General features: G+C 34.5%; 1 protein-coding gene and 1 pseudogene across 9 annotated transcripts in view; one reads left to right on the forward strand and one right to left on the reverse strand.

The window, feature by feature from the left end:
- The window catches only part of Stk33 (serine/threonine kinase 33), a 214,655-nt gene that overhangs the window by 45,653 nt on the left and 141,821 nt on the right, over nt 1-27,181 (forward strand). The gene's annotated exons all lie outside the window — the stretch shown is intronic.
- LOC101702659 (KRR1 small subunit processome component homolog pseudogene) lies at nt 18,188-19,296 on the reverse strand (annotated as a pseudogene).

The raw sequence follows: 27,181 nt of genomic DNA on the forward strand, positions 1-27,181 counted from the left end.
ACAGATCAAAGACATGTACGCCATACTTCTAACAAGAACTCCTATGAATGGAGACGATACAATCCTTTCTCCCTAAAGTGGGGAACAAGGGCATATATGCCTACTTTTCATCTGCCCATTAGACTTGGAAACATAGGTCTAAATGAAAATAGTCTGGCAATAAAATGACACAACTAGGATAGGATTGGCACAGCAGAAGCAAAATCTTTATATGTAGATGAAATGATCATCTACAGAGAAAATACTAAGAAATCTCTAGGAGCCCCTAGAACTTGTACTTGAATTTAGCAGGATTAGAAAACACAAGGTATATATAAAAATTCAGGTCTGTGTATACTTGCTATAAATGAAGAACTGGATATTGAAATTTAAAAGTTATGTAGGAGTACAAAGGACCCAGAAAAGCCAAAAACAAAAACAAAAGCAAAAACAGTGTTGGAAGATGTTTAGCACCCAATTTTAAGACTTCTTTTAAAGCTACAGTAATCAAGGTAGTGTTGGTGTAAGGAAAGACATATAGATCATTGGAATAAAACAGAGAATCTAGAAATAGAACCACACATATATGGTCCACTGAGTTTTGAAAGATTATTTAACATTAGCATTTTATAGAATATAAACTCGATTCAAGAGCCAAGGAAGCAATAGTGTCTTCAGCACATGGCACTAGAACACCTGGTATCTGTATATAAAAAATTAACCTCAACCCTTTTTTTCCATACATGAAAATAACTTGAAGGGATCTATGAACCTAAATAAGAAAGCCTAAAAGTATAAAACTTTAAGAAGAAATTATGAGGGAAAATATTTATGAATTCAGGGTAGGCAAGAACTACCTAGGATACAAAAAACATGATGTATAAAAGAAAAAAATTGATAAATGAGATTCCATCAAAATTTAGAACTTTAAATGACATCATTAAAATGAAAAGTAGTCCTTAAACAGACCATATTTACCATGTATATAACCTATGAGCAGAATATATAAAGAATTCTTAGAGCTCATTAATAGACAACCCAATTAAAATGTAGACATAAGCAGATGATAAATAGCCAGTATAGGACAAGGAATGGTGTGCAATTCTAGAATCAGAAAAATACTAATCAGTACAATAATAAGATTGAATTATACACTCATTAGGGAGATGAAGTCAAAAGTTTTAAAAGCCTTGTCATGACTTTTTCTTTTTGTTGGATTCTCCCCTTTTGCGTTTAATTTGTCACGCCCAATGGATTCATTCTGCTGGGTTTCCTGGGGTTGTGATCCTCATTGTCTTTTCCTAGGGTATTGTCTAAAATTTTTTGGAGTGCCGGTTTGGTATTCATGAAGTTCCTGAGGTGCTCTTTATCATGAAAGTATCTTATTTCTCCATCCATTTTGAAAGATAGTTTTTCAGGGTACATCAATCTGGGTTGGAGGCTGTTTTCCTTTAGGGCTTGAAATACATCACTCCAAGCTCTTCTTGCCTTGAGGGTTTGCATTGAGAAGTCTGCTGTGATTCTGATGGGCTTTCCTTTGTATGTGATTTGTTTCTTTTCTCTCACTGCTTGTAGAATTTTATTCTTCTGTTGGATTTCTGGAATCCTAACTATTATATGCCTATGTGTAGATTTTTTTTGATTATAGCTAGCTGGAGTCCTATATGCCTCACTTATCTGTATGTCAGGTTCTTTTCCCCTGCTTGGGAAGTTTTCTGCCATCACTTCTGTGAAGAGTTTTTTTATGTCATCTGCACTCTCTCCTCTTTCTTCATTGACTCCAATCAGTCTTACGTTATTCTTCTTTGCATCCTCTAGCAGCTGCTGGATTGATTTCTCATGTTCCCTTACAATTTTAAAGCAATTTTTCTTTTCCTCCTCACTAATTGCAATCGTATCTTCTATATGTGAAATTCTGTCCTCACATTGGTTCATTCTGCTGTGCAGATTTTCGATGGAGTTTTTAATCTCTTGGAAATCTGTTTGTATCTGTTTTATGAATTCCATTTGTTTCCTATGTTGGGATTCCATCATGTTCCTCAGCTCCTCTATTTTTTTATCTGTGTCCTCTCTAGATTTATTAATCATGTCTTGCACCATGAGCAAAATCTTTGCTGTTATGAGTAATTATTTCTGATTTCATTTTTCCTAGATCTTCTTTTGTTGCCAGTTCAGAGAGTCCAGGTGGTTGAATATCAGATGGTTCCATCTCATTTCCCTTTGGGGTTGCTGTAGGTGATCTGGAAATCTGTTTTTGAGGCTTATTTATGTGTCTTCTCATTTCACTGGGGTGGGGGGTGCTTCTGGCACCCACACGGCTCACTTTCTCTGCCCTAGGAGCTTGGGATAGCAGTGGGGGAGCTTCCTTCCGGGTGCTGGGACCGGCTGAGCTTCACTGCCCTAGGAGCCTGGGATGGAAGCAGAGAGCTTCCTTCTGGGTGCTGGGACCAGCTGAGCTTCTCTGCCCTTGGAGCCTGGGATTGAGGCAGGAAGCTTCCCTCTGGGTACTGGGACTGGCTGAGCTTCACTGCCCTAGGAGCCTGGGATGGAGGCGGGGGAGCTTCCTTCCGGGTGCTGGGACCAGCTTACCTCTTTCAATGGAGTTTTTAATCTCCTGGAAATCTGTTTGCATCTGTTTTATGGATTCCATTTGCTTCCTTTGTTGGGATTCCATCATGTTCCTCAGCTCCTCTATTTTTTTATCTGTGTCCTCTCTATATTTATTAATCATGTCTTGCACTATGGGCACAATCTCTGCTGTTATGTGGGAAATTATTTCTCATTTCATTTTTTCCAGATCCTCTTTTGTTGCTAGTTCAGGGATTCCAGGTGGTTGAGTATCAGCGTGTTCCATCTCATTTCCCTTTGGGGTTGCTTTAGGAGATCTGAAAGTCTGGTTCTGAGGCTTGTTTACCTATCTTCTCATTTCAACAGGTGTGTGGGGTGCTGCTGGTGCCTGTGTGGCTCACCTCCTCTGTGCTGGGAGCAGTTGTAGGTTGGCTTGGAAGCCTCCTACTCTGCACTGGGACCTGTGGCACATTTACCTGGAAGCCTCCTCTGTGCTGGAAGCTTTGGCATGCTGACCTGGTAGCCTCCTCTTCGCTGGGAGCTGAGGCATACTCAACATTAATTCTTACAGGTTTCAGTCCATAATTAGCTGGCTCCTAGGCAAGGTGGAAGAGGGGCAACAGTTTATGGCAGCGGAAGACAGTGGAAACAACAAGGGGAGACAGGGTTAATTATTCACCACAACCTATATTTTGTCTGTTCTGTTCCTAATTCAAAAGTGCTTTGTCTCTGTTTTGCCTGCATCAGCAATGTATCCATAGCAACTCCACATAGCCCCTTTACCTTAATCTAACTATGATGTCACCAATAAATATCAGCAGCTTTGGCTGGCCAGGATCTTTTGCTGGTTGCTCACCACTGACCACCCTCGCTCCCCATTTCTCTCTTTAATTCTGTCTTTGAGTTTTTCTTCTCACCTTTCACAGTAGCACCAAGCAGGAGATCAGAACTACTTCAGGGGTCTCTGGTAACTCCTCAGTGTGCAGGCCCTGGGTTCAATCCCCAATTAAAAAAAAAATTCCATAAAACTAGGAAATGGCTCAGTTCCAATTACAAGAGGAAATGGCTCAGTTCCAATTACAAGCTATGGAGTAGTATCTAAAGATTTATGGTAAAATATGGATCATATCAAAGCAGGATGCTAAAAGCTAAAACATACTTCTTTAGACTGTGGATACATTGTAAATTTCACTGAAAATGAGAGGGCCTTGCCTGTACCATCCTGTATGGTTTAACAGTTAGGGTAAGCCAGGGGAAAAACTGGAAAGTCCTCAATGTAGTCAGTGCTATATCCTAGAACAGAGAATGAGAGAGAGCAGTGAGGCCATGGCAACAGTATCTTTTTATATTTCTAACTTACAGTGAAGTGAAGAGGAAAGAAGAAGAAAAAAATGACAACAAGCTTTGCAGAACTTGACTAGATTCAAATGAATACAAATGAAAGAATGAAAAATTAGCAAACCAAAGTTGGCTAAACGGTTTTATTTTAATCATGCAAATAAAATATATTTTAGGTTAAGTATTATTTTGGGAAGCAGATTCCAGAAATACACATTTATATTCACTCAAAGAAATTGAAGGAGAACATAAGATTAAAAAAAACTGGAATTAAGGAAAGCAAGATGGGAGACTCATAGAATGTGAAACTTTAGAGTGACTGGCAGCCAGGTTCCACGCCTTCTGTAGGAAGTTGGTCTGGATCTGATAGTGAAATCTAAGGCAACACATTGATACAGAAATGCAAGATTAGAGATAAATACTCCTCCTTGAGATAGTTCTGGTGGTTTTCAAGTCTCTGGTTCTTGTTATCCCTGAGGCCAAGTTGTTCTTTCTGTGTTTCCCCTAGAGTTATATGAAGGACTCCAGTCTCCTTCAATAGATTCCTTTAAGCTAGTTGAAGGTAGGCTTCTGCCATAAGCTTGCAACCAAGAGTTCTATCTAATACAACATAGATAAAGATAGGCAGAGAAGATCCAACATATGTGTTATGGTGTGCCTGATTAAGATGACAGAATAAATGTACAGAAAAATTTTAGGTCTTTCACAGATTAAAGAAATTAGTAATCTGCAGATCAAAAGAATAGCTGTAGAAAAACTAAAACAGGCTGATCAATATTAACATATTAAAGTAGTTAGTTTTACTTTAAAAAAAGAATTCTACAGGTATTCAGGAAGAAAAGTGACATTCCTCAAAGGGGACAAATTAGACTGGCCTCATTCATTATGGTAATAGCTAAAGCTAGGAGGCAGTGTCTCTAGAGCTTTTGTGGGTGTGTATGTGGGCAGAATAGGTGACCTACAGATTTGATATCTAGCCAAGCTATTGTTTATACATAAAGGTAACAAACAATAATCTCAAGCATTCAAGGACCTACTCCCTGAAAAATTGCTTCATAAAGTGAAATGAATCATCTGAAGATAAGAACTTAGGCACAGAGAAGACATGAAATGATTTGTAGGGCATGTGGCATGTATTTAAATATAGACTAAATCAAGTATGAAGTAACTGTGTATACTGTGAAACAGAAGAAAATGTAAAGTCTCAAATATTAATCAGTAGGTGATTTACATAGCAGAATATAAAGTGTGTGGGGGGGAAGAGAACAAGTAGAGATATGTGTGGGAATTTTTCATTTATCTTAATGGAGAAAGAGTCAATAGAAAGAGCCTGAATTGATAATGAATTTGCTGGTCTGAATAGAAATCTTGGCATTACCACGTACCAGCTTGTGCAACCTCAGTTAAGTTTAAATCTCATATGTAGTTACAGAATCTAAATCTGTATCGTGGAACCGAGTCTACCTACCTACTATGGTTTTGTAAGGACTAAATGCAAATAATGTATGTGAGATGGTTAAAATAGTGCCTGGCCTAGAGTAGTAGTCCAATAAAAATTACCTATTAATACTATTATTTTAGGGAGAAAATATGGGTAATTTTATAATCTTGGAACAGAGAAGACATTTTAAAGCAGAACTAAACCCAATGACCATAAATATTACTAATTTGGCTTCATAAAAATTAAGAGCTTTTGCATGACAAAATTACCATGATAGAAATCAATGAACAAGTACTCAAGTAGAGAAGAATACTTGTGACATATTTGGCAGAAGGATTGATATCATTAATATTCAGAGGTAACTTATAAGTCAAGAAAAAGACAAGATCAATATGAGCAGATATTTCACAGAAAAATAAAGATAATTAAAAATTTGAAGATACTTAGCCTCACTTATAATGAAGGAGGTAGAAATTAAGATGAGATACTTTTTTCAGTTGTCAAATTGACAAAGATGAATAGAGTTTAAAATATCTAATGAGAGAAAGGATGAAGTGAAATAGACACTCATATCCTTTCTTGAGTGCAATGTGACATTTATCTCTGCAACACTATTAAAAGTAAATTCTAAAAATATATTAATTTTAGTGTACAAAAATATAGATAAGAGGATGTTTATCGCATTGTTTATAATAGAAACAAATTGGATACAATTTACTTGACTATATGAATTTAGAATGCTTGTGTTTCTTGGAATACTGAATAGCCATTAAAACAGAAGATGTTTAATATGTGCTGTTGGTCCTTTATATCTGTGTATTCTGTACCTGTGGATTCTTTTTTTTTTTTTTGGTACCGAGGATTACACTCAGGACCTTGTGTTTGCCAGGCAGGTGCAATGCCACTGAGCTACAGCCCTGGCCCTCTGTACCTGTGGATTCAATGAAATATGGATAGAAAATATTTGAGAAAACAATTGTATCTGTACCAAACATGTACACACATTTCCCCTTATCATTATTCTATATATAATGTAGTGTAGCAACCATTTGCGTACCATTTATTTTGTACTAGGTATCATAGTCTAGAGATGATTTAAAGTGTATTGGAGAGTGTGGGTAGTTGTATGAAAATACTACAGCATTTTCTGTAAGGGACTTAGACATCACAGATTTTTGTTATGGTGCGGAGGCAGAACCAATCCTCCATGGATACTGAGGGATGATTGTATACTGATAATGAATGGTAAAATGGTTTAAGATGTTTAGAAAAGATATTCAGCTTAAGATATTTAGGAAAAAAAGTAAGTTACATGAGAATAAGTATAGTGTGAACTTATTTACTAATAAAATGGATAATTTACACATATATGCATAAAAAGCTTTTAGAATGTTATGCAAGAACCATTGAAAGGTGGGGAAGTGGGGAAGGAAATGGAGATGCTATTGACTTTTATTTTCATTTGACATGCTCTGGACTCTTTCAACTTTTATCATAGCAATTATCTTCTAATTTTATATTAACTAAAAGCAAAAATAATATTCCAGTTGGTGACAACCATGTGGCTTTTGAAATAGACTTTCTTTGGGAATAAAATTATTTTGGGTAAATGGCAAAACAAGTAAATTAAGCTAACACTTCTTCAAAAATTTAGTAGGGCCGGGGATTTAGCTCAGTGGTTTCGCTGCCTGCTGCGCAAGCTCAAGGACCCAAGTTTGATCCCTGGTACCAAAAAAAAAAAAAAAAAAATTTAGTAAGATCCCACTTTGCATGAACTACTAAACTTAAGAGTTCTTAATGCTTAAGGAACATAGATTATGTTTGGTAAGTGATATAATAGAGGTTCAGATATTTCTCCTGGAGTTTGGATTTTCCTAATTAAAACTAGATGAAATGAGATGTTAGTGAACAGTATTTTCACAACATTACCACTGTTGTGTTAGCCACCTAGAAACTAGCACCAAGGGAAGGGAAAATGCTGTTAAGGTTTGTGAATTCAGCTCTGTAATTCATTAGTCTTGTGCTTGGCTTATTATAATAATGGCTGCTGAAGGATGTTGGGGATGTGTCAGAAGATGTGGCGAAGATAGGGCTGATATTAACAGGAATAGACAATATGGTATTCCTGAGCAATAATTAGATTTGTGTTTACCAGTGATGATTAGATTTTATGGCACTATATACTTTAAAAAAATTTTTTTTATTAGTGCATGTTTGTGGTACATAATGAATACATTTATCATGGGGAGTTGGTACATATAAATATCACATATTAGTCCAATAAAATTCTATATTCTAGTTGAGCTTTCTTGTAATCCCAGAAACTTGAGTGGCTGAGGCAGGAGGATGCACCTGGAAAATATAATGTTGAGTGAAATAAATCAGATACACAGTTTAAATACCATATGATGTCTCCCATTTGAGTGAGGCAGAGTACAAACAAAGAAAATGATAAAGGATGTATGGAAAGAGACAAGGGGACAGATCTCATCCAATAGGGAAGTGGTCCAAAGGAATGAGGAGAGGCACGAAGAGGAGGGGATGGGGAAATGAGAGGAATAAAGATATGTGCCATGTACAGGATCCTAATAATTCCAGTCAATGTGAAGATTATATTCCATAACAAGAGAGCTAAGACAAATAATATCAACAAGTATGAAAATGGTGATACGGGAACCAGAGTAAGAGGGGAGAGAGGCAAGCTCGAGGACAGCCTGGGCAAGATAGCAGGACTCTGTATCAAAAACCAAACAAAACTAGACTAGACATTCAACAAAATCCTTTCATATTTGATGATGAGTTCTTTTTGAGATTCTGATATGATGTGCATAAATCAAAGAGTTACACCAAGTCTATAATTGCACTCTTGACATCTAAGTTACAATGCTTACCTTCTACTCAGATTGTGTTCCTTATTTCAGTTTACATAGTAGTTGCAATATGAATTCTGTAAAAATATGGAGATTAGAATGTACATTTTGACTTGAATATTTGCTTTAAGGTCTTTTGAGTAGAAACAGATTTTTATTTTGATTTTAGGACAAAGAAATTTGGACTTAACATGAAATTTAAAATTTCTTTAAATTTTCTCTTTGAAATAAGGTAACTTAGCCAATAGTACATTTAGGCTTTAGCAAATATAGTTATGAACAAAAGTACAGTCCTTCCCCTGACAGATTTACTTGAGGAGATAGTCTAATTAATTAGTGACCAAAATATCTAATTATAAATTGTGATGCATACTATGAAGAAAACATGTAAATTCCTTTGAAAGAGAAAAACAGGGGTACTCAATTTGAATAAGTGATTAACAAAAGGCCTGTCTGAGGAAGTGACATTTAAACTGAGACCTACAGGATAAGGAGTTTACCGGAAGGGAAAGGGGGTGGAAAGATTTCCAGGCAAAGGCAGAGGTTTTGTGATATCATTTTATAGTACTTATGACCTTTTTAGATGCTTATATAATTAGGTACTAGTCTATGAGCAAGACAGTTTATAGAGCTGTTACTGAAAAGATGCATATAAATTACATTTTTATAAATGAATTCCTGAATTCCTGCAGGCTTACATTATATTCACTGTGCTATATCATCTGCATTTGATTGATGTTCAGTTACTTCAATTACTGCTAGATTGATCTTTCTAAAGCACAACTTTGATGATGCTTTTTCCTGCTCAGAAATCTTTACCAGCTCCCCAATTATGCAGTAAAATCCCGACTTCTCAGCCTCATAGCCAAGCCCGCCCAAATTGGTCCAAGCTTCAATGTCCTACTTCAACTTTAATTACTCCTCTTGCTGCGGTGCTGTCTGTTAGCCACCAGAACTTCTGGATGTGCATGGCTGCTTTCTCATAGGCCCACTTTTCCTCACATTGTTTCTCTTCCCTTCCAATTTGTTTGCCTACTTCTAAGAGTGTCCAAATCCTGTGTATATATCCAGACCCATCTTAGATGTTATCATCCAGTCTCAATATTTTTTCTGATCACCCCAGCTGGAATCACTTCTTTTTCTCCTGATTTCTTACAACATTTTATTTTTACTATTTTTAGATACTTCTTCCTTTTAAAAAATATTTTAAATTGACAAATCAGTTATATGCATTTATGATATACAATGTGACATTTTGATACATGAATACATTGTGAAATGATTAAATCATGCTAATTAAACCATATATCATCTCAATTATTTATCTTTTTGGGGTGAAACCTTTGAAATATATGCTCCTGGTTCTTTTGAAATATACAATCTATTTTTATTGGCTATAGTTACCCAGGTATGGAATAGATCTCTGAACTTATTCCTCCTTTCTCACTGAAACTATAAGCTTTGACCAACAGCTAAGTCTCCATTCCTTTTCTCTCTCCCCACTCCTTAACCTCTGGTATCCATCATTTTACTTTCTACTTCTGTGTGCTTGGCTTTTTTAGATTCTATGAATAAGTGAGATCATGCAGTTTAATTTTCCTGTGCCTTGATTATTTCACTTAGAATAATATCTCCTTGGTATAACCATGTTGTTACAAATGACATAATTTTTTTCTTTAAAGGTTGAATAGTATTCCATTGTGTATATACAAATGCTCCTTGACTTAGGATGAGAGTTGAAAATATTGTTAAGTTGAAAGTGTATTTAATACACTTAACCTGTCGAACATCGTTACTTAACCTATATGCCCAACTCACACTAGTTTCCATACAGTTGGATAAAATCATAAAAAACTCTTGTAATGAAGTACATCTAAAAAACACTGGCAAGACAGTGTTTTGAAGACTATCAGTTGTGACCCACTGCCATTATCTAGAATTTGGAGAGAATATCATACTTCATATTATAAGTCTGGGAAAAAATCAAATTCAAAATTCAAAGTATGGTTTCTACTAGATGCATATAACTTTCATGTCATCATAAAGCTAATTAGTGGAATCATATTAGGCTGAGAACTGTTCACATATCATGTTTTGTCCATTCATTTGTTGAGGTGCCTATCACAATATCTTGCATATTGTGATGAATTGTGGAGTAAATATGGGAGTTCAGATATCCCTTTGACATATTGATTTCAACTTTGGATATACCTAGCAATGGGATGGCTGAATCATTTGGTGATTGTATTTTCAGTTTTTTTTTTTACAGAAAATTCCTATTATTTCTCAAAGTGACTATCTTAGTTTACATTCCCAAAACAATATAGAAGGATTACCTTTTCTTTTTTTCGCTTAAATTCTTTTATTGGTACATTTTAGTTATACAGTACATTTACATTTATCATTGAGTGCTTGTAGTTATTCATTTTAATCATTTTAATCGTTATTTACACTTTCAGTTTCTCACACTAGAGAAACTATTCGGTATTTACACGTGTGTCCTATTTATTTCACTTAAGAGTATGGCCTCAATGTGCATCCATTTAGCTATAAATGTCTCTAGTTTCTTGTTCTTTATGGCTGAGTAGTACTCCATTTTATAAAAAAACCCACATCTTCTTTATCCAGTTTCCAGTTGATGGGCACTTGTGCTGCTTCCAAGCTTTAGCTATTACAAACTGTGCTGCTATGAACATGGGTACACATATATCGCTGTGGTATGAGTCTTTTAATTCTTTTGGAAAGATCCCCAGCAGAGGAATAGCTGGGTCAAATGGGACCTCTAATCCTAGTTCTTTGAGGTATCGCCATACTAATTTCTGCAGTGGTTGCACCAGTCTGCACTCCCATCAACAATGGAGAAGAGAATTACCTTTTCTTCATATCCTTGCCAGAACTTATCTTTTGTCTTTTTCTTGTTTGTTTTTTTGTTTGTTTGTTTTTTGGTACTGGGGATCAAACTTAGGACCTTGCGCTTGCGAGGCCTTTTGTCTTTTTCTTAATAGCCATTCTAGCAGGTTGAGATGATAGTTTATTGTGGTTTTAATTTGTATTTCACTCATAATTAATAATGTTGAGCATTTTTTCACAATCTATTGACCATTTGTATCCCAAAGGTTTTTTTTTTTTTTTTTTTGGTCCTGCAGATCGAACTCAGGACCTTGCGCTTGCGAGGCAGGCAGCGGAACCACTGAGCTACATCCCTGACCCCCTATTGACCATTTGTATGTTTTCTTTTAAGAAATGTTTGTTCAGGTCTTTTGCCCCTTTTTTTGAATTGGTTTGTTTTCTTGCTAATAAGTTGTTGGAATTCCTTTATATTTTATATTAACCCATTATCAGATGTGTGATTTGCAAATACTTTCTACTCTGTGTTGTCTCTTTACTTTTTAACTTGTTGCCTGTGGTTTTGGGGTTATATTTTAAAAAGTCACTGTGGGGCTTCCCTGTATTTTTTTTTTTATAATTTCAGGTCTTATATTTAAATCTTTAATCCATTTTGAGGTTTTAAGAATGTAGTAGTAAGTATAGAATTTCATTTTTAATGTATGTGGATATCTAGCACCAGTACTGTTTATCGAAGATGCTGCCTTTCTCTCATTGTATATTTTAGCACATTTGTTGAGTCATTTCACCATAAATTCATGGGTTTATTTTTGGCCTTTTTACCCTCTTTCATTGGCTAAGGTATCTGATTTTATGACAGTAACATATTGTTTAGTTACAGTCACTTTATAATGTATTTTGAAGTCAGGGAGTGACTTTCATTGGCTGAGGTATTTGTTTTTGTCCGTAACATGTTGTTTAGTTCCAATGGCTTTATAATATATTTTGAAGTCAGGAAATATTAACCATCCCCCACCACAACCACCACAGCTTTGGGTATTTCCCTTTTTGTTTTGAAGTTGTTTCTGGAAATGTCTTATTGCCCTAACTAGATTAGTCAAATTCTTAAAATCAAAGCCTTGTGGGATGAATCTTTGCTTCTTTTACTGTGCCTCATACAATCCCTTGCATGTGGTAGGCTCTCAGTAAAATTTGTTGAAGGAATTTTATAAGCTAATTGTTAGTTGTTAGATTGTCCATTAAAAATTAGTGATCTTTAAACAAATACAACAGGGGATTGGTATGTACATAAATTTTCTCTAATGTCAATGATCCTAAATTCTTATTTCCTTACAAAGGGCTACTCTTGGATTGGGTTATTTATATGTCTGTTAGCCCATTTCAGCGACACAGATTCACACAGATTAGGTTTATAAATGGTGCTGCCATTTCCATTTTTTGCTTTTCTTTTAAAAACTTACATGCTCATTTAGCTGTAAAAAAAAGAATGAAAAGAACGTATCAGCATTCTTCGTGGTTGTTAATTCCCAGTAGGGAGAAAAAGATTTGAAAGCACATCTAGGTAATGTACTTATTTTGATTGTTTTGGGTTTTCCAAGTGGATGTAAATGGGCTCAGAATAATCTCGCGTAGAATTTTCTTATTCATTGGTTCAGTTGGACTTACGGTTCTGATAGACAACTTCCTATTTATAAATTTTTATTAAAAACCATTTCCCTTTGAGAAGTTGTGCCTTTCACTTCTATCTGAATAAATGTTCAAATGACTTAGGTTGCTTTACAATTTAAAAGAGGTAGGTATGACGAGGTCGTGGCTTTAGCTGATGCAATTCTTGGGGTGTTTCTTATTGGAATAACATTATCTTGGGGGAATATTTAAATACATAGGGCAATGATATATTTCTCATAGCAATATTCATCTCCTAGGACAAAGTACAGTAGCAGAATAATATGTAAACATTTATGATTGATTTAGTATTTATAATGAACATTATTTTGGTTAGATGCTTTTCTTCAGTTAAATCTCAGTTATATTCAATTTCCTCTTTATATAAGTGGTGGATTCTTTAAAGGGAAATTATGTTAGAATTCCAAATCTTTGTGATTAACTCTGTTCTTAAAATTTAACTCTGAAACAGTGTATGGTTCTATGTAAGTTAATGAATATATGTGAGTTATCAGAAGCTTTTTGAATATAGAAGAATATTCACTTTCTTTAAAAATCATGTACTGTACACAATTGAAAAAATTTAAAAAGCTATAAAGAAACAATTAAAAGTATCCATAATTATACTTTTGAGAGAATCATCATTCTAGTTATTTGTTAATAAAATCAATCTCTAGATAGATAAGTTAAGGATAGATAGGATAGTTAAGGATGCATGTAAATCTGGAAAATAAAAACATAAAAATCAAATTTTCACTTTGTGAGCAGTCTTCATATTAGATTGTTTTGAGGATACCAGAGTTTAAACAATTTAAGATGATTTTGAACTGGAAATTATGAATTACTATTTAGAAAGAAATAAAGGCCCCACATGGGCCTTTTAACTTTTTCTAGTTGCATTGTTTACACAAATGAATATTTGTTAAAGAGTATTTCAGCTTTAGTTATTTGATCTTAACTTATAAACTGAGAAAACCCTTAGCTTATCAATAAATATGACCAAATAAAATAATGGTATTTTAATTCCCATAGTTTACAAATATATATATTTTGAGTGTTTAATTATTAAATTGAAGGCATTTGAAATGCTTTCACCTGCTATTTTGAATAAAAATTAAATGGTGACAGTGTTCTTCTTTTGGATTCCTGGGAATCATACCATGGGCCACTTTGTTAATTGGCATGTAGTTTTTCATTTGTGTGGCTCTATTTAATCATAGAGGAATCTGGTAATGAGTAGATTAAGAAAGACCTTGAGGACAGAAACAATACTAAGGAATATCAACTTGATATAAGTAGCACAAAGCTGTAACAAGTGGAAACTATATATTTTTATTTATTAAATTCATTAATTCACTTAGCAAATATTTGTTCATTGTTCAATACATTTGTTCATGTGCTTGGTATTATTTTAGGCCAGGGCTCCCCAGTCTTGGCATTGTCTACATTTTGGACTTTATAATTCTTTGTTTTGTGGTTGTCCTGGGCATCATAGGTGTTCAACATCTTTGGTCTCTGTCTTCTAGATGCCAGTAGCATTCCCCCAGCTGTAACAGCTAAAAATGTCCTCAGATATTGCCACATGTTCCCCAGAAGGCAAAGTCACCTCTGGTTGTAAACCACTGTTTCATATGACAGACATTTTAGAAGAAAAAAGTTTGAAATATAGTTTGCATTGCTTCTCTATTTCAAATTTGTGCATGTTCCATGTAGTTTAGTCTGTCAATATTTCCTGGATAGTGGCCTATTTGAAAAATGACTTAGCTTTTATAATAGTGTATGAAACTAGCCATATTTACCATAGACATACTGAAATAAAAACCTTACATTTTAAAATTAATAGTTGATTTAATGATTCTGTAACACGTATGACATCCTGAATCAAAGAAATTACCATTTCTTGATCTTTTGAAAAGTACTTTGTACCTAAGAACAAATTCTTACAAAGAAGCCTTTGAACGCTTGTTATTTTTCCTTCTTTTAGAATGATCCTATTCATCTTTTGTTTTAAAAGCTCTGTAACTTATTGGTACTGCATAAAAATTCCATTATCATAAGACTATTCTCTCTGCTTCTCTGCTGCATCCTTTTCTGAAGTTATGAGAGATGTGAAACATATTCTGAAAATTCATTCAAAGCTTTAAAACTTATTATATCCAGGAGAGACAGATTTAAGATTGCTAGGATTTCTGGTTGAAGTACTTCAACCAGAAATCCATACTCCATTAGACACTCTAACATTGTGACCTTAATTTTCCAGATATTTTGCCCTTTAAATTGAAAGAAGTGTTTTAATACTATTTAAGTCTTTTGGAGGAGCTTGGAATATCACAGACTTTAGTTGTGAAACATTTGAAACAGATGAAAAGTAAAATGGCAACTGACTTAGGACATTTTTTATTTCAAAATATACAGTGATATAAAGATATGCATGAAAATACTTAGTACACTGGAGTTGGTGAGAAAAGATATTTAATAAGGAGTTGTTCATACTATACTTGAACAAAATTTCTTTCATTGCTTTTTTTTCTTTGCATTGCCTAGAGAATTTCTGATTAGGAGTAGTTGTTAAGCTCTCTGAAGTTAGGAAATTTACTTTTGTATAAAACTATGGTCTGGGTGAAATGAAAATCTACCTGCACAATAGCTACTGAGTTATCTTGCTTCAGCAGATAAAACAGGAAATATAAAACTTTATTGTAGCACTGATTAAAAAAATGAGAGCTATTTTTTTAAACCCTCTGTAGAAAAGGAGAGATGAAAAGCCTCTTGTTCTTTCATTAGTAAATTAGGTCAGTTTTAAAATAGTCTGCTCATTGAAAATGTAAAGATTTCTCAAGTAATTGAGATAATTCAATTCATATCTTGAAGATAGAATAACTGAACTGAATTCTTTAGGGGCCTTTAATTACTTTTCCTGTTTTCTATTGTAAAATATTTAGAACCTAAATTGATCATGAGATCTTTTCTTTAGTTTGTAGCTCATAGAAGGATGATGCATCAAATATTATTTGTTAATCTATAAAAGCTTAAATTTATATTAGTCTTTATTTGTACATTATTTTAATTATGAGTTAGCTATAAGGACATATTTTAACCTCACCATATTAATGTTAGTTCAATGCCACGTAGATTGCATGCTTCTTAATACCAAATAATTATTCCATGTGTTGCTAAAGGGCACTCTTTAACATAAAGAAGTAATTATAGGCATATTCTCCAAAACTTTTGCTATCCTTTCGCAATGCAAAAATATTGAGTAGTTTACTCTTATTACTATTAATGTTTTGGGGTGCTCTTTTGCTTCTTGCTAAAAATGAAAACATTCCCACCTATTTGCAGAATATAACCTGTTTCTGGTGTGAATTTGGTTGCAGAGTCTCCAGGTCAGATTATAATCTCCATGTTGGCCTTACCATATTATTCATTCACATTCTGTCTCCCAAATGATTACTCATTGCCTCATCAGACCAGGCAGGGCAAGAGAGATCTATCATCTCCGCTGAGAGAACAGCTTTTGAGATACAGCACAGTTTCCAAAGATTGCCACTGAGCCCTGGGGGGATTGGGCTTGATAGCAGTGTCAGTCTCTCTGATGTGGGCTTGGTGAATCTTAATTTTTGCCTAGATTTACATCTTAAAAATATCTAAAATTTTATTTGTTCAGAAGGTCATTAATGATTTTTATCCCAAAAGGCCTTTTCTGTAAAATTTCCAAGTCAAGCAATAGTAAAATATGTCTACTGGATTTGATGTTTCTTGGATGTGGTTGCATATTAAGGGAAGAAGAGTCTAGACAAGTCTTAAACTTACACACCCCAGTTTATATCTTCAGGATTTCTGGAAACTTTTCTCTTAGTTTTTAGATGCCATTCTGTTGTCAGAATGGTTAATGGGGTAGACAGCAGTGGTTCATGGGCCTATAATTTTCATCAGAAAAGTTCCTGACCTCTGACTTTTAGGTATTCTTCCTGTTAGGAGATTATATTTCTATATTCTTTCCCTTTTAGATTATATTTCTATATTCTTTCCCTTTTTAGCCTCTTTTAAGAGGAGTTGACATCCAGCTCCTTTTTAAAAGTCTGTAGAGACAGGCATATATGTGTGCATTCATTCATTTGTTCGTTCAACAATAATTTGTCAGGCATCAGACAATAGTACAGGAGCGAATACATTTTGTCAGGTTGGGACACTATGCAAAATTCATGTGAAATTGCTTATTATCCTGAGTGCTTTATGTTTCTAGAAAATATCCTGCTTTTGGGTTTTTATTTTAGTTTGTAGCAATAAAATATTCCACAGTTATTATACTTATAACTACTAAAATGACAAGATTCATCATCTATTGTTCCCATTTCTGCCTAGGGAAATGACATGTTTACACAAATAAAAATACAGCAATAAATTATTAAGGGCATTATGGCATAATGATTTCAAAAGCATGGACTTTGGAGGCAGATTATTTGAATTCATGTTTTAGTTTTATCATTTGCTAGTGGTGTGACATTGGTAAGTTACTTAAACATTAGTTTTCTCATTTGTAAAATGCAGATAATTATAGTGGTTACTTCATAAGGTTGTTGTAAGTATTAAATAGGTGAATATGTATAAAATACTCATTATACTGCCTGCCATATAGTAAACAATATTTAAGAATTAGCTTTGTTATTATATATATATTTCAATCTCAAGAAAACTACCCTTAATTCACCATTTGCATATCCAGATTTTTAAATTTTAATCTAGCAGTATACAATAAAAAAATCACTCATTATACCAAGAACCAGGAGACTCTCAACTTGAATGATAAAAGATGGTACAGACACCAACACTGGGATAACACAGATATCAGAATTATCTGATAAGAATTTTAAGTCAACAATGATAGAAAAGCTCAGCAAGCTATGAATACACTTGAGACAAAAGAAAAAAATCACAATATGTCAACAGAGAAATATAAAATATAAAGAGGTACTAAATGAAATTTTAGCCAAAAAAACCCATAAAAAGCTTACCAGCATTTAGACTTAGGATTGATTAAATTCTAGTTTAATAGCTAAATAATAGTAGTTGATACTGTGTATTTCCTCTTGCATCATATCTTGAGCATGTGTTTGTGTCTGCTTGTTTTACTTTTAGTGTAGTTAGTATTGATCAGTGGATTTAGGTGGTATCAACCTGATCCCTACATTGTGAAGTTCCTTCACCAAACTTTCTTCTTAGTATTCTCTTTTTTTTTTCCACTGAAAATTTTGCATTTATTTTTCTTAAAACCAAATGCTGGGGTAGCATATTTAAAGACTAACCAACAGCTCAGACATTCTTTGGATTTAATGCAAAATTACAATAGTTACATGCACATCTTAAAACTAAAAAGTAAAAAGTTATTCCTAAAATCATGTGTCAGTAAAACTTGCCTGGAACTGGTTATACAATATACATGACATGTGTACTACTTTGTAGCACAAAATTTCTCAGAACACACATGAAAAATAGAATAATTTATATTTATAAAAAGTACTATTTTATGAACAAAACAACTGAAACTCAGAAAAAAGTGATCAGAATATTATAGGACAACTAATGCCCTGTTTCTCAAAATCCTTTACAAAAGGAGGTAGATTCATAAATTAACAGTTCAAGGTCTGGTATTTTAATGTTACTTGTTTTTCTTCTTTTTCTTTTCATCTGCTTCCAGTTTAAGCTTAATAACTTCTTAAGTTGTAAGGGCTCCAAGTTTCTTACTCTTTGCTTTCTTAACCTTTTTCTTGATGGTAGCCACATCAATTTTAGTTTCAGTAGACACTTCCTTAGGTTTTGCGACTGGCTTTTCTTTAGGTGGAATAAATGCTTTATTTCTTTCCTCTTGTCTCTTACTGAGAGCTTCTGCTTGTTTAGCCTTTATTGCTTCCATTTACTGTCGCTTCTTCTGATTTGCCTTCAAAAAGTATTCACCACTAGCCAATTCTTTGTCATCCTGACTTTCTGGCTGTGGTGGTGGGAATGGTGTATACTCTTTCTTAACAGTTTTCTTCTTTGATTCTTTGCTTTTATTCACATTTTTGTGTGTGAACTGTGGCAAAAATATTTCCCAACTTTATGATCATAATTCAGAATCTTTTGCCAACTCTTGTTTAATCCTTAAGGTTTTGATATTATAAATTAGATGAATATTCTTCATGGTATCTAGAACTACTTTTCGAACCTCTTTTAAGCTACTAAAAGATCCAATGGCTGAAACTGTGTTTCCCTGAACCATAATCTAACAGTTTGTTAAGAGTTAAAATGCCTTCAGAGTAGATCCTTTGGGACCACTAAGTCGTTGTCTTCTTTTTACAAATCTTTCTTTATTTCTTACTAAAGAATCTATTTTAATGATGTCACATGCAACAGTTTTATTAGATCTCTGGCCCTGATGATGATGTATGGATCAAAAGTCTTCTTTGTAGTACAAACAGTCATGTTGCCCTCAATCAGGTCCAGGGTGGCATTAATGTGCTCGGTTCTCTGGCTTTGGTTTCTGGCTGCGAAATTCATTTTTCTCAGGTGCTGCGCTGCAGAAGTCCTGTTCTGCGAGGAGGACGCCATTTTCCTCTTCTTAGTATTCTTAAATTATGCAGTGATTATTGATGTACATCCTTTTCATTAAGTTTGCTGTGAAATCTATGAGTTCTTTCATTTTGGAAATTCATGTTCCTCACTCCTAGGAAGGTTTATCTGTATGCTTCCTTTTTTCATTTTCTCTATTTTTTTCTTTGACTCCTGTTATACAAATATTAGACCTTCTGGACCAATTCTTTTAAATTTTCTCATCTGTTCACTCCCTTTTTCCATCTTTGTATCATTTGAACAATTTTCCAAGACATTTCTGAAATTATCTCCTAATTTTTTGTTTAGTCTTTTGTTTTTAAATTTTAATCGTTCATTGCAGTTAGATGGGAGAACTACCTACATGTCTTCTGTTGCCACTAGGGTAGCTATAGAAAGTGGTAATGTATTGTATATTTCAAAGCAACTAAAAGAAACGATTTTGAATGTTTTTATCATAAATGATAAATGGGGAGACAGATATGCTTATTCTGTTTTGAACATTACAAAATGTACACATGTATTAAAATATCACGTTTCTCTGGTGTGAGAAACTGAAAGTGTAAATAAGGACTAAAATGTATAATAGGTAATGTGAAATAGGAAGAAAAGGGGCAAAGGGGAGGGAGAAATGGGAGGGGTAGGGGAAAGGAAAGAAGGGAATGGAATTAATATGAGAAAATGGAAAAATAGGAACAAAATCTTTGTAAATAGGGAGCAATGGAGGGGTTGAAGGGAGGGCTGGGCAAGAGTGAAAAATAAGAACCAAGAGAGATTATATAAAGGTGCAAATTTCCAATGATGAATGTCATTATATTGTATACCTAAAATGTACCAATGATTAGAATGAATAATCGATAATGCAAAATAGGAAGAAAAGGTCCAAAGGGGTAGGGGTAGTGGGAGGGACAGGGGAAAGGAAAGAAGGGAAAGGAAAAATGCTGAGAAATGGAAAAAATGGAAATAAAGTCTTTGTAAATAGGGAAGGGTGGAGGGGGTGAAGGGAGTGCTAGGAATGGGAGAAAAATAAGAACCAAGATGCATCATGTAAAGGTACAAGTTCGCAATGAGAAATGTAATTGTGTTGTATACCTAAAATGTACCAATAAAAGAATTTAAGAAAAAAAAAACATGAAGCATGTTGTTTAAAATGTTACTTTATAGGGCCGGGGGGAAAAATAAAATAAAATATCACTTACCACTCCATAAATGTGTACAATTTTAAATGTCAATTAAAATATATGAATGTTTTAGGGTTTCTTTCTTATTTCTGAATTTTTTATTGTTGTAGCTTCTCATTTCTTAGATATGACATCATCTTTTAACTGTCAGAAGATATTTTAAATACATGCATAGTTCTGTACCTGGCTGCCTCTCTGTGCTGATTTCTTTTTCCTGATTTTTTTGTTGTCTTTCATTTTTGAGTCTTTCCTAAAATGTTGAGGTATCCTGACCTATCTTTTCCATTTAAAAACCAGGCAATAAAATTCCATCAGAACTCTGTGTCAAATAGTGACGGTGGCCTGGTGAGGAATCTAAGCTCTTTTTCTGGGGGCTCTAGGGAAAAAATCCCTGTGCATTAGTCTCTGTACATCTTTTTTCTTGTGTCAGGTAGTTTGTCCTAATGGAGTATTCTGGGAGCCAAACAAGGGAAGAGGAGTGGCCACTCAAAACGAAATACTGTAATGTCCACTCGAATCACAGATGGCCTAATTGTTTTCAATGGATGATGATTTAAATGTTACAAAGTTGAATTCTTGGCAATCCACTGAATATAACCATTTTCATGCCTTAGAGCAGTGACTTCTTAGACTTTATTATGAAAAATATACCTTGCTACACACAGACACACACACACTGACACACACACACACACACACACACTGAAGCAAGTTTGAAGAAATAATGCTTTTATGACCAGTGTTACACTCTTATACTTTCTGTTCTATTTAATTTTAAAACATGTGCCTTACAAGTGACCAATAATTTTTGAAACACTGTAGTGTTATTCTTAATATTTTGGGGGTGGGAGTGTATTTTGAACATGTTTGGGATTCTGATAAAATTACTGGGTTCTCTTCTGAGAAAAGTACTTACATACACATTTTTTGCATATTTTTCAGGAGATTCACAGTTGGTAGTCATAAACATGGACTTCTTAGTTCTAAAAGTTTTTATACTAGATAAAATTTAGAATTATCTTGCTTTGCTGATATATTTCACCCAGCATGCTTGGACAAATATCATCAACTGCACAGCAGATATTCTGCCCTTTCTCCCTTCCTCTTACTCAGCATTATTAATACAGGATTACCAGAGAAGCTATGTAATAAATAAAACTATAAATAAATAAAATCATGAAATAAATACAATTTCCTCTTGTATATCATGGTTAAAAGTCTCATATATCCTTCATTCTTCCTGGGTATTTAGTTGTCTTTATAATATTTAGGGTCAGTGCATATGGGACTGGGAGAAACAACTACCTATTTCTGATGTGTCATGAACTATCACGTCTTTTGCAGGGCTGCCCCATTTCTTAGCAAGTTGTTCCCTTAGCAATTTCAGGCTGATTCCCCAGCCACCTCAATTTCTCGTGGAGAACATCATTTATTGCCAGGCACCTTTCCCAACTGTTCTGTACAAACACTATCTATAGTTAGACTGGAGCCACAGCTTTGTTGGATTCACTTAGAAAACGCTGGCTTTTTGTTGTGAACTGCTTTCCTCCCTTCAGCTGTCCTCCCTTCAGCTTTCATGCTCATCTTTCCTTCCATAAATATTGAGTTCTTTCTATGTGCCAGGCTGTTCATGTGAGAGACACATGTATGGCTATGCCTGGCTGACCCTTATTCTTCTGGGACCATTCTCTGTGGCTAGTTCTGTGGCACTACCAGTGCTCTCAGTGGCAGCCCTGCTGCTTGATTCCTGCTCTACTGGGTTCTGTATTTAACTGTTTTTTACCCCCATGGAAAACTTTTCTCTACAATTTTTCTTCTGTCTAGAACTACAAGCATATACATAAATTTTCTTGTGCAATTTTTCTTTTGCCTAAAACAACATTTTTTCTTCTAAATAATAACATAAATATGCAAATCTTAAAATATAATTTCTGTTGTTGATGTGTTCTGGGCCACTATTTTGAAACTAACATCATGGGAAAATAGTGTTTATGTGCAAAAAACACTCCCAAAGTTTAGAGTTAGGATCGTTGAAAGATGTCTTAATAATGGGACATTTTCAACTGATAAAATACAGGCTTATAGCATTTGAAATGTTATTAGTATTCTTTCAAGAGCAGACATCAATCTTAGAAATCTGTGTACAAACATGACAAAATTGGTCTATATTACACTCCAATAAAATCATAAAATGGTTTTATTTTCTCTACATTTTTATGAATGTGAAATATTTGCATATTATTACAATAACTTCCACAGCCATTGGAACAAAAGCTGATCTAGTGTTAATGGTGCAGTTAAAAATTGGTGCATTACATCTATATTTTGTTGCAGTTATCCAACAGTTTTTTGAAAAGAATTTTAAATCTTGCATATTTTACAGTTGGGCTCAGAAAATACACAGCAGACATGCTGCAAGTTACCCCTTGGCATGCTCATGGTAGACATCTTTAATCTATTGCAACATTCTTTCCCTTTGAGCTTGGGCAGTCTCACATCATTTACTCCCAGAGCATAACACTGGGTTTCAAAAACCTATCCCTTACTTTTCTACTGTAAATTTTTACTATAGTGTAATAATAGCCAGCTGTGTGTCTCAGTACCTTTCCCCAAGGGACACAGAAAGCAGCCTTTGTGTTTACCCACTTGGTATGACAAACAGCAAGGTGTGTACATGTGTGCAAAAGTGTCAAACCAGGATATGCACCCACATTATGGTCCACCTAACATGTTTTGTGTTATGTTTACCTGAGCATCACAGAGGGTGTGATACACCCATACCACTCTAGGATTTTGTTTTGTTTTGTTTTGTTTTGTACCAGGGATCGAACTCAGAATCTTGCGCTTGCCAGCCAGGCACAGTGTCACTGAGCTAAATCTCTGGTAGGATTTGTTTTTAAAATTTTTTTCTTTTGATTTTTTTTGTAGAAGTAGCCCAATTCAGTACAGTGACGTAAGAAAAACTAGATTTGCAAGTTTTGGAGGAGGTCAAAAGTGAATCATAAGATTATTCATACATGGATGATGAAGATGATTCATTATGATAAAATATGTGTTTTTATAGCAGAAGAGTGGTGTGGATGTATGATGATGATGACTTTGACATTGGCCAAGTTCCCATGACAGTGAAATGAAGCAAGAATTGACAAATATAGATACAGGAAATGCTGACCTCCTTGATTCAGAGGACAAAGAAAACAGCAATGTGACTACATATTTGATGAGTCAAAATGTTGCAAAATGGTCATGCAACCAAATGAAATGATCCAATGTTAAAACTAGGTCCAAACATATAGTGAAGGTCTTGGCAGGGGTGAAACATATTGGGCAGAATGCCAGCATTGCCATTCAATGTTGGAAATTATAACAGACGATATGCTACAAGATGCTGTAAAGTACATAAAGGCTGAAGTACAACTAAAACATTCTGTATGCACCACTAGCCATATTAAAAATGTATTTATTATGACATCTCACTAGCTGAACTGAAAGCATTCATAGGGCTGCTGTACTTAGCAGGGATTTTTCATGGTAATTGAAGGAATGTAAAAGACTTGTGGAAAAGTGATGGGTCAAAATATGGCATAAAAATCTATGCCCTTGTAGATCCAAAGACTTATGCCTTCAGTTTAGAAATTTATCCTGGAACTCAGACATCAGGTTATTATTCATATAGTAACAAGCCAAATGATGTTGTGAACGTTAGACATTGCTCCCACCTCTCAAACAAATTGGAATGTGACATTCGACAATTGGTTTATCAGTTTCCAATTGATGTGACATTGCTAACAGAGCACAAGTTGACCAGCACAGGAACTGTACACAGGAACAAAGCAGAAATTCCAAATGAAATGTTGCAATTTCAAAACAAAGAATTGTATAATATAAACTTTGGATTTCAGAAAGATTTACATTGACCTCATATATGGCAAAGAAAAACAAACTGGTGTTGCTGATGTCAACATTGCACCATGATGGAAATATTGATAGGGAAACCTCAACAAAACAGAAGCCTGAGATGGAAACTTTCTACAGTGAAACCAAAGGCAGGGTAGATGTTGATGAGTTATGCAGTAACTGTGATGTCACTCAAAACACAAAGCATTGGGCAATCCTAAACATGTGCATTTTACTCAATCCTAAACATGTGTGGCATAAATAGTTTGATAGTTTACAAAGAAAATAACAAGTACAAAATACCACCGAGAAATTTTCTAAGAGAATTGGGACTAGAACTCATAAGAGATCATTTACAGCAGATCATTTACAGGGAACTATCTAAAACAATTTTAGTGAGTTGAAAAGTGAACAGGCAAGCACAGCATCCCGAAGACCTACTACAATAACAAGAAAACGAAAAAGATATCAACTATGCCCTACAAGAAGGGACAGGAGAACAAAATATATGTGTTATCAGTGTAAGTGATACTTGTGTATGGAAAATGCAATATTAATGTGTAAAGACTACCTTAAGTGTGACAATTGAAGCAAAGATTATTGGTCTTGTAGAGTTCTATTGGTACTTTCATTGTAGTTCACATAAGTTTTTATATCTGATGTTATCTCTTAGGTTTTGTAAGCAAGTAAACTGATGATATGAAAATGTTGATGTCTATTCAAAGAATTCATTACGCATTTGGTATTTTATTTTATTGATATCTTATTTTACTGATAAGTACACATTCTACATCATAGTAGGAAGAGAAGAGAAATGACAAGAATGGCTTGACACATGGGAAAGGAAAGCTAAGTACATGTGCTGTCTGTAAGTGAGACATGTGCACAGAACATGCAGTTGTCAGGTGTGAAGCCTGCCTTGGGTGTGACAGTTGAAGCAAAGATTATTTCCATGGTAGACTTCTGTTTGTGTTTACATTTTAGTTCACATAAGTTTTTATTTCGGATGTTATCTGTTAGGTTTTGTGAGCAAGTACACAGCTGATATGAACATGTTGATGTTTATTCTAAACACACAATAAAATTAGGAATTTTATACTTTATTTTATTGATTTTTTTATGTTCTGTCAACTACACATTGTATAACATAATAAAAACAGGGAGATCAGTGATATGTCAAGTATGTCCTACAAAAAGGCCAGGAAAGGAAAACACATGTGCTGTCAGTGTAAGTAATACATGTGCATGGGATTTGCTGTTGCATCATGTGTGAAGATTGTCTTAGGTGTGATAATTGAAGTAAAGATTTTTTTGGTAGAGTATTATTGGTATTTTCATTGTAGTTCATATAGGAATTTATTTCTGTTGTTCTTTTTCAGACTTTGTACACACAAAAAAGTCAATGTTGAAAATTTTGATGCTTTTTTATAAACAATAAATATTAAAGTTACAGTACTTTATTTTTTTGATTTTTTTTCCTGTTAAGTACTCATTGATTAATATAATAAAGCTCAAAATTAAAATTGATAATTCATAAATAGAAATATTCTAAAGAATAAATGTGAGTGTGAGACACCCATGTTTATGCACCTTTATGACAAAATTAGTGTTACACTTCATGAATAGTAATCCAAGTTGTTGCTGAATGCAAGTAGCATATGAAATGAAAGCTGTTTATTGTATTAATTTTGTACTTCAACCATTAGAATATTAGTAGAATATCCCAAAAGCCTGCTGAAGTTGGGAAGAGGAAAAATATGAGGTAGAATAAGGTAGTGGTTTTGGCACGTGGTGGCAAACTTTTCTCGGTAAAATGTCCAGTGCTATTGATTTAGGTTTTGTGGGCCATACAGGCTAATTGTATCTCTACTTCTGCCTTTTTAGTGCAAAAGTGAACATAGACAGGCTGTAAATGAATGAACATGGGTGTATTCCAGTAAAACTTGGTTGGTAAAAATAGGTGACCGCCAGGTTTAGCCACTGGGGCATAGTTTGCTAACCCTTGGTTTAAATGACTGCTACTCAATTCTGTGGACAGTGTTATCAGCATCATCTTTATGCTTGTTAGGAACGCACATCCTTGGTCTACACTTTAAAATTGTCAGAATCTGGGGGTGGGGCCTAGAACTCTGTTTACTAGCTGATAAGGTGATTCTGATGCTCGCTAAAGTTTGAGAGCCCCTGATTTTAATAATATTGCACTTTTTTCACCCTTTGGATATTACATAGAACTCAGCAGTGCAGCTACTCAGTGCATTTATTTTATCTTTAATCACTTTTCCTATCTCTTCTATGACATTTGATCCATCTATTTGTCTGCTATCTTTTATTGCTTTATATTTTAGAATTTAGATTTCGCTAGAAAATTATTTCTTCTAAACTTCAAATTTGTATCTGTAATAAGGTTGGTAAACATTTTTGCACATTTTGATACTGGTATCAAGATGTGGGTTCATGTCTACCCTCTGAATCTAGGCAGGCTTATGATTCAACTAATAGAATATGGCAGAAGTGATGCTATGTAATTTCCAAGTCTAGTTCAGAAAAGGTCATGCAGCTTTGACCTCATTCAGGGAATGCTTACTCTGGGGAAGTCTGCTGCCATTTAAAAAGTCTGATTTCTCTGACTTCACCGTGTTGGAGAGGGTACATAGAAGTTTCTCTGTCGATAGCAACATTTATGGCCAGCCAGTTGAGTGAGCCATCTTGGACAAGCTACCTGACTTGACTTTCAGATAACTGCCACCCCTTTGTCATCTCAGTGCAATTACATGAAAGACCCTAGCCTAGATGAGCCCAAGTTCCTG

Source organism: Heterocephalus glaber, unplaced genomic scaffold (assembly GCF_053883595.1).
Source record: "Heterocephalus glaber isolate CG9 unplaced genomic scaffold, H.glaber_assembly_v1.0 deba00001428, whole genome shotgun sequence".
Classification (NCBI taxonomy): Eukaryota; Metazoa; Chordata; class Mammalia; order Rodentia; family Bathyergidae; genus Heterocephalus; species Heterocephalus glaber.